Source organism: Triticum dicoccoides, chromosome 7A, assembly GCF_002162155.2.
Source record: "Triticum dicoccoides isolate Atlit2015 ecotype Zavitan chromosome 7A, WEW_v2.0, whole genome shotgun sequence".
Taxonomy (NCBI): domain Eukaryota; kingdom Viridiplantae; phylum Streptophyta; class Magnoliopsida; order Poales; family Poaceae; genus Triticum; species Triticum dicoccoides.
The window spans coordinates 675,528,776-675,540,185 of NC_041392.1; positions in this window are offsets into that span (position 1 = coordinate 675,528,776).

Consider the following 11,410-nt stretch of genomic DNA (forward strand, 5'->3'; position numbering starts at 1 on the left):
TGGGATACTACGACCCCGAGGCACGGGCGGTGCAGACCGTCTACTGTGTTGGAGAACACCTGCAGGACATCAAGTTTGCTCCGACGCTCTGCCATGAAAGCTTGATCCGTCCACGAACATATTATTAGGCAAAAATCTCTATGCATATGTCGGATGACTATGTGTCTATGTAAGCATATATGTATGGAGATCGAAAATGTTTTTACTAGCCTAGGTCTCCAAGTCTTAGTCAAGTGATATTGTACGTGAGAAGAACAAAAATCTAAAAAGATTTTTTATACGAATCTCCATGCAAGATCAAAGAAATGTATTATCGACTGAGACATAACGAAGTCTCAATTGACTGAGACTTAGCAAGACTGTTTTTAGTATGACATAACTATGTCACGTCTAAGTATGACATCATCCCACATAATCCCATACACTATTTCTGGATCAATGTTTGATGTTGGAGTAGCTAGATTAAGACTAAATCCGGATCTATGTTTCATGCAGATTAAGACTAATTCTGAATCGATGTTTGATGTTGTAGTAACTAGAATGCAAAATAGCACCCCCTAGTTTGGCATCGATGATAATCCCATTTCCTTGGACAAGTACATGTCGTTTTAGAGTTGAAGGAAAACACAAACACTAATATATGTAAAACTTGGGTAAACGATGTGATATACTAATGTGTGATATTCTCTTTGATTGCAATATTGATATTCACCTGTGTGAAGGTGCCCACTGTTTGGTCATGCTCCTTCACTTTCTCTTGTGAACCAATGGTTTGATCCATTTTGGCAGCAACAGATAACTGTGAGTGTTCACAAATCACATCAAAAAAATCTGCATTGCAGAAAATCTTCTCAAAAAGATATTTGATGCAAAAAGAATGCACACATGATCATTTGCACAAAGCCCCAGAGTGAGCATATCTTACACATAGTTGTTGCTAGCTGCAGATAATGAGGTTTGTAAAACATACACTATAGGAAACAAAACAAAAAAACCAAAAAATATATTGATAGGACCAGGACACTAACTATTCACTACTTGAATGCGATGGTGTGCACACTACATTTGGTGGTTCGTTGAGTCTGCAATTATAATCCAATGGGTGCCGAGGTAAAGTGCAGCAAAACTATGGAAAAGCTTGATTACCATGAAGATTAACCTAGTACAAAAAACGTGGAGGTTGTGTGACACATATTCTTTTGCGTTTTTTTGGAAATATCAAAAATTGCTGAGCGAAGTGTTCTTAATAATAGGGCGATACTTGAATTTTGGACAAAGTATATAAATGTGGAATTAAGCGGTTGAAGGGATTTCCAAGACAGTGAGATGAATATTGAGGATAGCAACTGGCATGACAACTTTGATGCAACAACAATAGTGAATCTTTGTGCTGGAAAGATGATGGTACTAACTCCTGGGCTAGACTTCAGCGGAGTTGGTTTTCAGTTCAGGACAATAATGATGAAGAAGTGTCAGATAGTAATAATTCGGACAATTATAATATGCTTGTTCAAGATGTGCTTACGGTTTCATATCATTGTACTGATATAGTGGTTGTGTATATGTTCCACTATAGCAGATCGAGTGTTAGCATATACTAACCAGAATACATCCGAGATAAGCAAATTTGAAAAAAAAAGTTGAATATGGGGCATAAAAGAATAAATATAATTTATACTGAACATTTATACTTCCATATAACCTAAATTTTTATCATCCTACAATTTGCCAAGTGTACCTTAACTAGTTAACATAGCTAACCACATAACATTTGTTGATAAATATTAGTTATATTTTTTCTTATACAACTAAAATTTTAGTTTCACAAAATTATTTGCATTGTGCTAGATTAAAATGTATTTTGTGATACCCCCCCCCCCAATTGTGCTTTTGATAATTGCATAAACTATAAGGTGTGACTTGTGTGTGAGAGGGTGTGTGTGTCTATATATATTTTAATAGTTTTTAAATATCACAGTAGAGATCTCTTAAACATAAGATCAAAAAAAATCTTAATAATGTTTTATAGTGTATAAGTTAAACCATTGGAATTGATTTTTGACTGGTTTTTTCGTGTTTGTTGCACGTTCTAGTGAGTTCGGCAACAACTTGCATCATGTGAATGTTATACTTGTATTGAAATAATATCACTTATGGTATCATCAACGATCATGAAAATCCAGTGTATTCCACATACAATTTGATTATTTCAAATACTCATATGCAATATGTTTAGGATCATCTTGCGTATACAACTGCTCTGGCGAGTGTTTGAAATAAGAAGTCTCTCAAAAAATTAAAACTAGAAATCTGCTTAAGTAAGATTTATTACAACTGACATGATGTCCAGTGGAGAGACACTAGCATCATAACAAAACTCGTTGGTGGCAACTAGTATGTGCTATTAGTTCATAGTGTGGACTGAAAATTTATCCTAAAACATCCATTTTTTTGTTCCGACAATTTGAGGTTCAAACCCACATAATAATATTATAGTTTTGTTTGCATTGAATTGGAAAATAGCAAATGTTTTCTATGTATATAATAATCCCTTATGAATAATAACATCCATTATAGTTTTTTTGCACTGAATTGGACAATAAAGAATATTATGTATGTAATAACCCGTTATGGATTTTGAGAAAATGATAACAATTATAAATGGATATACTTTCTTTATAGTTTTGTCGGGGTTTATTGTGTTCGTTCATCACTGTGTGTCATTGTTTGTCAGCACACTTCAAACTTCATAGAGTTTCAATATGTTTTGTAGAGTTACAACATGTTTCATAGAGTTTCAACTTTCAAGTTGTTGAAATATATTCAAGACTGGTATTTCTTCAAAGTCTTTGTCTGTAACATCCCAAATTTTCAATTTCAATTTGGGATGTTATACACTAGACCATCATGCATAGCATATTTTCTTGCATTTTTGGTTGATCCTAGAAATTTCACGCAACTCAAGGACCTTCGGAGAGAGTTGGAGATTTCGTTATTTTCATATTTGAGTTTTCTCAAATTTTGAAAAGAGGATCATTTGATTTATTTATTTTATCTTCAATTATTTTTCCGGTGTCAAAATATATGAGAGAGGGAATAATATGACTTTCTCAAATTTAGGAAAAAATGAAGATTTAATGAATAGATCAATTTTGGTTTTGTCGGAGTTTATTTGCCTTTTGTTTGGATAGGGAAAAAATGCGCGTTTTCAAAAATTGCATTTTAGGCCCGGAGAAAAGTTCATTTTGTTCGACTCATTTTTAGGAGTCGGGGAAAATTTACTTTAATATTTTTGGAGCTCGTTTAGATTTTCTTTTCGGTGTTTTTTCTGCGCGCGGAACCGTTTAAAAAAAAGGAGCCAGGCCAGCCGGGCCAAAGGCCCAGCCAGCCGACCACCGCCCCAGCCCCGCGCACGCGCTAGCGCCTGGCGCAGGAGGCAGCCGCCGCCGCCGTCTTAGCCGAGTCCTAGTTGGACTCTAGGCTAGCCTTTTCCTTTGTTCCATTTTCTTTTTCATCTAGGATTCTTTTTCCTACTCTATTTCTTGTCCCCTACCCCAAGTCTCCTCTCCCCTCCCCAATATAAATACCCCAACACCCCCCCTCTAAACTCATCAAATCAAACCCCAAGCCCTCCACAGCACCCCACCCCGCGCCCTACACCGCCGCCGCGCCACCCCACACCCGCGCCGCCGCACCTTGCCCACGCCGCCGCCGCCCCACGCCGCCGCCGGAGCCCTCGCCGGAGACCTCGCCGGAGGTTGCCCCGCGTCTCTTTTCCTCGGATCATTTTCTTCTAATCGTTCTGATTCTTTTCTTCTCTTCTGATTCGTTTTCTTTCCGGTTCTTCTCTAAACCGTTCCGGTTTTCTAGATCGGTTTTTGTTTCGGTTTTCTTCTCTGAAACCCTAGATCAGATTCGTTTTCTTTTCTGATTTAGTTGCCTTTGGACCGTTCGCCAGACCGTTTGTCCTAACAAACGTGATCACCGGATTCTTCTAGGTTAACGAACGCCCGTTCGTTTAACCGTTCTTCTTTTTCTTCTCGTCGGATTTATTCCGCGATCGCGATCTCAGATCCGATCTTCGTTCTAGCCTTTCTTCTCGCTCGTTTATCGGAATCAGGTGATTCAAGCGCCTGGAGTTTCGTTTCGAAACCGCCCTTCCATCTAATCAACTTAAACAAGTTTTTGCCCCGGTAAAATTTGACCTAGTTTCAACTTGCTAGAACCGAGTTGTTTTCTTCCGCCGTTTGTTTTCCGTTGCTTTGTTCGGTTCGTTCTTTCTTTGCAACCGGAGTTCTTAAGTTGAACTTTCTGGTTCGTTCTCTTGTTCGAGTTTTACCTGTGCATTAGATGAGTACTTATTGTGTGCTTGTTGTTTGTCTGCGATAGATTACCCGGATTGCGCCGCTTGTTACTTCGAAACCCTAGGACTCGCGGATCATCAGCAAGGCAAGTAACACTTTGATCATACCTTCTCTACAACCCAGTTTTATTGCATTAGATCAATCCTCACACATTGCATGATTAGGATCTAATTAAATTGTGGGATGGGAAGTAGATGAGGTAGTACCTATTACCTATTATTATGAAACCTTTGGGAGTTACTTCTACGTTTGCTTATTATGCCATGCTATGCTAGTAGACGTGGATTGGGTGAGTGATATCCATGACAGATGTGAGTTTGTTAATTCTAAAGGTTTATCTAAGGTGGCAACTTAAACACACATCTGGGTGGATTGAGGCACCTGATGTCTATCAGGACTTGCCTGTTTTTTTTGGACCGCCACCCAGGCTCAAAGGGATCATAAGATCTTTCATGCTAGAAACTTCTGTGTGCAGCCACATGCTACTATGGGCTCTGGCGTAGTTGACTAAGTTGTGCGAACTCTTACGGGGTGGACTAGCAGATGTAGGGGTTATAGGTGGTACGGTCTACCCCATATGTAAGGTGCTAGCGCTTCTGAAAGACTATGTCTCGGTCATCCGTTTCTCAAACACCTTGTAGTGTAAGAAAACAAACAGAGGCGATCGAGTCATGTGGGGAAAAGTGCGCAAACCTCTGCATAGTGTATAAACTAATCATGATTAGCCGTGTCCCCGGTTATGGACAACTTGAGTATCTAGTACTTGAATATCGAGTGAATCTCAACATGTTACTTCTAATTAATGTTATTGGGTTTTAATTATTTTTAATTGGGATTGAGAATGCTGTCAACCATTCTCAATGTTTCACAACCACCATGATAGTTAAATAAATTTATTCCTTTGCAGTAGGGAAAAATTGGCTTTACGCAAAAACAGTAACCATAGAGCTTTCCACCAGCCAAATATGCATATAGTATAGCTGTTTCATTCCATTACTCTCTATGTGTTACTTTGCCAGCATATTCCATGTGCTGACCCGTTTTCGGGCTGCAACTTCTCATGTTGCAGACTTCTCAGACGACGAGTAAGGTGTTTTAGGTCGTGGTTCTATACTCAGTGATGCCGCTGGAGTTGATGGACCCATTTATCTTCCAAGTCTTCCGCTGTTATCGACACTAGATGGCCTTAAGCCATTTTTATTGTAATAAGTTCTCTTTGAGACAATGATGTAATAAGTGTGTGATTGCCACTCTGCTATAAATCCTTCGATGTACTGTGTGGTGTCAGCATTACTGATCCAGGGATGACACCTGAGCACAGAGCACTTGATCCATTCGGGTCGGGTCGCTACAGAGAATGGTATCAGAGCACACGCTGACTGTAGGACACGACCACTAAGTTAAAGCCATAGATCACCATTCTCTTCTCATTTTCTAACTCCTCATCTTTTCTACTCTTTTAGGATGACGCACGCGAAGATTAAGTACGCCCAACCGGATGAAGGCACACCATTTGGATTGCACTTGAAGGAAGTCACCAAGTACCTGAACATTGGATTACCAAGCTTCACCGGGAACCTTCAACGCCACTCTGCCTGAAGAGGAGCGCTGGAAGATTCAAGCTCACGTTCCGGGAAGAACATTCGCGCCAATCACGAAGCTCATAGATAGTGTTTTCAATGCACCAACCTGGAGTCTGGGAAGGAGCATGGCAGCTCATATCACCATAGGACGCATTGGAGAAATTTATCAAGAAGACCTCAAGGACACTATCTACCAGATTTGCGGACGCCGAGATGAACAATGGGAGTTAGTCAGCACCAAGAAGGATAGATCCATTGCATCTTTCATCCATGAGTTAAACCAGCACATTTGACGCCACGGGAATCAGATGTGCAATGATATGATAGAGTTGAAGAATGCGAAGGCAAGGATCATCGAGCTAGAAGGAGAATTGAAGTCTACATGCAAGGACTACATGGACGAGATTATAGCTCTAGCAAGGCACAATGTCGATCTTAAGCAGGAGATTGAAGAACTCAAGAGGAAGTTAGCATCCCAGGAGGACGACGAGTACGTCGCATGTCCGGACAACTACAACATCATCGACGACACCGATTCGGAACCAAGTGAACCCGACTTTGAAGACGAAGCTCGAGCAGATATCATGGAGTCTTCCACCGGTTCAAATTTCTAGATGACCACCAGATAGTAGTAGTATTCCCCCATGTAAACATTTTAGTTCGAGCACTTTTGCGATAGTTTTAGATCGTTGTAAGCCCTTGTTTGATTGATTGGAGTGATTTTGTGCGCATTTGCTCATGTGCATATGGGTAGTGTTATTCCCTTTAGACCCCCTCTATTCTTAATTCTCGTCTTTTCTAAGCCCTCAGATGCCTCCGAGACGTGACAATGGATTTCCACCGGAGCTTACTCAGTTGATCCAACAGCAGAATCAATTGATGCAGATGTTAGTCCAGAACCAGCAGAACAATAACAACCCACCACCACCACCACCACCTGTTGACCACTTAGCCCGTTTCCTTAGGCTGAATCCGCCGGTGTTATCCAGTAGCACCGAGCCAATAGTAGCAGACGATTGGCTCCGCAAGATAGGAAGGGAGTTGACCACTGCAGGATGCATGGATGGTGAGAAAGTGAAGTTTGCCGCTCACCAGCTTGACGGACCCGCGGCAACATGGTGGGAGAATTTCACAGCCACTTACCCAGTTGACACTGTCACATGGGATCAGTTTCAGCAAGCTTTCCGCACTGCCCACATTTCAGCAAGAGCTATGGCCATAAAGAAGCGTGAGTTTCGCAACTTACGCCAAGGGGGAAGGACAGTTGGCCAGTACATTGACGATTTTAGCAAGTTAGCACGTTATGCCCCAGATGATGTTGCTACGGTTGCAGCTAAGCAGGAGAAGTTTCTGGAAGGATTGAATGATGAGCTAAGCATGAAGTTGATGGTAGCCACCTTCAACAACTACCAGGAGTTGGTAGATCATGCCATCATGATTGAAGGGAAGCAACAGCAGATTGAGAACCGTAAGAGGAAGTATGGACAGGGGAAGTATAACTCTGGAGCCCAGCAGAAGCCCCGTTTTGCCCCTAAACCGGGATTTCAGTTTCAGCATACCCATGGAGGAGTTAGCTCGCACAACCATAATGGCCACAAGAATAGTAATGGGAATGGAGGAAGCAACGGCCAGAACCGGACCACCCCATCAACCCCAACCAAGAGAGACCTGAGTCAAGTCACTTGTTTCAAGTGTTCCAAGACCGGACACTATGCCAATGAATGTCCCGAAGGCCAGAATGGAAATGGCAATGGAAGCTCTGGGAAGAAGCCGAACCCTTTCAATAGGGGACAGGTGAACCACGTTAATGTGGAGGAGGTTGAAGATCAGCCCGATGCAGTAATCGGTAAGTTTCTGGTTAAGTCATTTACTGCACTTGTTCTTTTTAACACTGGTGCATCGCATTCATACATATCAAGGGGATTTGTGGATAAATATAACCTATCAACCCAAGCCCTTAGGTCACCCATGTTAGTAAGCTCACCAGGAGCGGAGTTCATGGCTAGACGATGGTGTGATCGGTTACCATTAAGGATTGGTAACTATGTGTTTCCCTCAGACCTAATAGTATTGGAATCTCAAGGATTGGATGTGATATTAGGCATGGATTGGTTGTCGATGTATGGAGGAAACATCGATTGTGCTAGTAAGTCAATTTTGCTTACCACACCAGAAGGAAGAAGGATCAAGTATGTATCCCGGCATGTGCCAAATAGGACACAAGTAAACTGCCTAACAGGAGTTGTCCAAGAAGAGGTACCAGTGGTAAAGGATTTTCCTGATGTATTTCCTGAGGAATTACCAGGCATGCCACCGGATAGAGACATTGAGTTTTTGATTGAGTTATTACCAAGTACAGGCCCAATATCGAAGCGACCGTACTGGATGCCAGCAAAGGATTTGGTGGAAATTAAGAATCATATTAAGGAGTTATTGGATAAAGGTTACATTCGCCCAAGTTCTTCGCCTTGGGGATCACCCGTACTTCTAGTGGAAAAGAAGGATGGATCATTAAGGATGGTTGTAGATTATCGGGGATTGAATGAAGTAACCATCAATAATAAGTACCCACTGCCAATGATCAATAATCTGTTTGATCGTTTGCAAGGAGCTAAAGTGTTTTCCAAGATCGATTTGCGATCAGGGTACCATCAGTTGAAGATTCGAGAGCAGGACATACCTAAGACAACATTCACCACGAGATATGGACTGTATGAGTATACCGTTATGTCATTTGGATTGACTAACGCACCTGCCTATTTTATGAACCTGATGAACAAAGTGTTTATGGAGTTTTTGGATAAGTTCGTCGTAGTGTTCATTGATGACATCCTAGTTTATTCAAAGAATGAAGAGGAGCATAAGGAACATTTGCGTTTGGTTTTGGAGAAACTAAGGGAACATCAGTTATATGCCAAATTCAGCAAATGCGAGTTTTGGTTGAAGGAAGTTGGATTCCTTGGACACGTTATATCCAGAGAAGGTATAGCAGTTGACCCCACCAAGGTTGAGACCGTAACCGAATGGAAAGCACCAACAACAGTTGGAGAGATCCGGAGTTTTCTTGGACTCGCAAGATACTACCAGAGATTCATTGAGAATTTCTTAAAGATTGTGAAGCCTATGACGGAGTTGTTGAAGAAGGATACTAAGTTCAAATGGACTGAAGAGTGTGAGGCTAGTTTCCAGGAGTTGAAGAAATGTTTGGTCACCTCACCAGTATTGATTTTGCCAGATCAGACCAAAGATTATGAGGTGAGCAGTGCTTATGCAGGAAGGGAGAGTTGTTTCGTATGCTTCACGACAACTGAAGCCTCATGAGTTGAATTATGCCACGCATGATTTGGAGTTAGCAGCCATAGTGCATGCATCGAAGACGTGGAGACATTTCCTCATTGGAAATCATTATGAGGTGTACACAGATCACAAGAGTTTGAAGTACATTTTCACGCAGAAGGAGTTGAACCTCAGACAGAGGAGATGGTTGGAGCTCATCAAGGATTATGACATGAGATTGCATTACCATCCCGGAAAAGCTAATGTAGTAGCTGGCGCATTGAGCCGTAAGAGCCATGTCAACACCCTAGTGACGGGAGAAGTACCAAAGGAGTTAGCAGAAAACCTTCGTGAGCTATGTTTGGAAATAGTTCCGAGAGGCTATGTAGCAGCATTGGAGATTCAGTCCACATTGATGGATAAAATCAGAGAAGCTCAGAAATCTGACAAGGAGATTGCTGCTATAAAAGAGAAATTGAGCGAAGGAAAAGCAAAGGGATTTCGTGAGGATGAGCACGACACCCTATGGTTTGAAGACCGTGTTTATGTGCCCAATGACCCGGAGATCAGGAAGTTGATTTTGCAAGAGGCACATGATTCACCGTATTCGATTCACCCAGGGAATACCAAGATGTATTTGGATTTAAAGGAAACATTCTGGTGGACCGGAATGAAGAAGGATATTGCAGCATATGTAGCAGTTTGTGACGTATGTCAGAGAGTAAAGGCAGAGCATCAGAAGCCAGCAGGATTGTTACAACCATTGCCGATACCCGAATGGAAGTAGGATAAGATAGGCATGGATTTTATCACAGGACTACCCAGGACAAAATCAGGGTATGACTCGATATGGGTAGTACTTGATCGTTTGACGAAGGTAGCACATTTTATTCCAGTTAAGACCACTTACACCAGTGCTAAGTTGGCAAAGATATACATGACTAGGATCATTTGTTTGCATGGAGTTCCAAGGAGTATCGTATCAGATAGAGGAACCCAATTTACCTCAAAGTTTTGGAATCAGTTGCATGAAACTTTAGGAACCAGACTAGAGTTCAGCACAGCTTTTCATCCGCAGACAGATGGACAGACCGAGAGAGTCATTCAGATTTTGGAAGATATGTTGAGAGCTTGTGCACTAGATTATGGATCTAGCTGGGACGATAACTTGACGTATGCGGAGTTTTCTTATAACAACAGCTACCAAACCAGTTTGAAGATGGCACCTTTCGAAGCTTTATACGAAAGGAGGTGCAGGACACCGTTGTCATGGGACGAAGTTGGAGACCGTCAATTCTTTGGACCAGATTTGATTAAGGTGTCTGAACGAAAAGTTAAGTTGATTCGCGATAGGCTCAAGGTAGCCCAATCCAGGCAGAAGAGCTACGCAGATTCTAAACGCAAGGAGACAGTTTACGAAACCGGAGATAGAGTTTATCTTCGAGTATCCCCACTTCGAGGAGTTAAGCGCTTCAGAGTTAAGGGAAAATTAGCACCGCGTTTCGTTGGACCGTATAAGATCTTGCAACGTATGGGAGAAGTCGCTTATAAGTTGGAATTACCAGAGGGACTGTCAGGAGTTCATGATGTATTCCATGTTTCTCAGCTGAAGAGATGTCACGCCGAGATGGCAGAGGTACCGCTAAGAGATACCGTGCCACTCAAAGCGATTCAGTTGAAGGACGACTTAACGTATGAGGAGAAACCAGTCAAGATTCTCGAGTTTGCCAGTAGAGTTACTCGCAGCAAGGTTATCAAGTTTTGCAAAGTTCAGTGGAGCCACCACTCAGAGGATGAAGCCACCTGGGAAAGAGAAGAAGATTTGCTCAAAGACCACCCTCACCTATTTTCTAGCCAACCCGAATCTCGAGTGCGAGATTCATCTTAAGGGGGGTAGGTTTGTAACATCCCAAATTTTCAATTTGGAATGTTATACACTAGACCATCATGCATAGCATATTTTCTTGCATTTTTGGTTGATCCTAGAAATTTCACGCAACTCAAGGACCTTCGGAGAGAGTTGGAGATTTTGTTATTTTCATATTTGAGTTTTCTCAAATTTTGAAAAGAGGATCATTTGATTTATTTATTTTATCTTCAATTATTTTTCCGGTGTAAAAATATATGAGAGAGGGAATAATATGAATTTCCCAAATTTAGGAAAAAATGAAGATTTAATGAATAGAT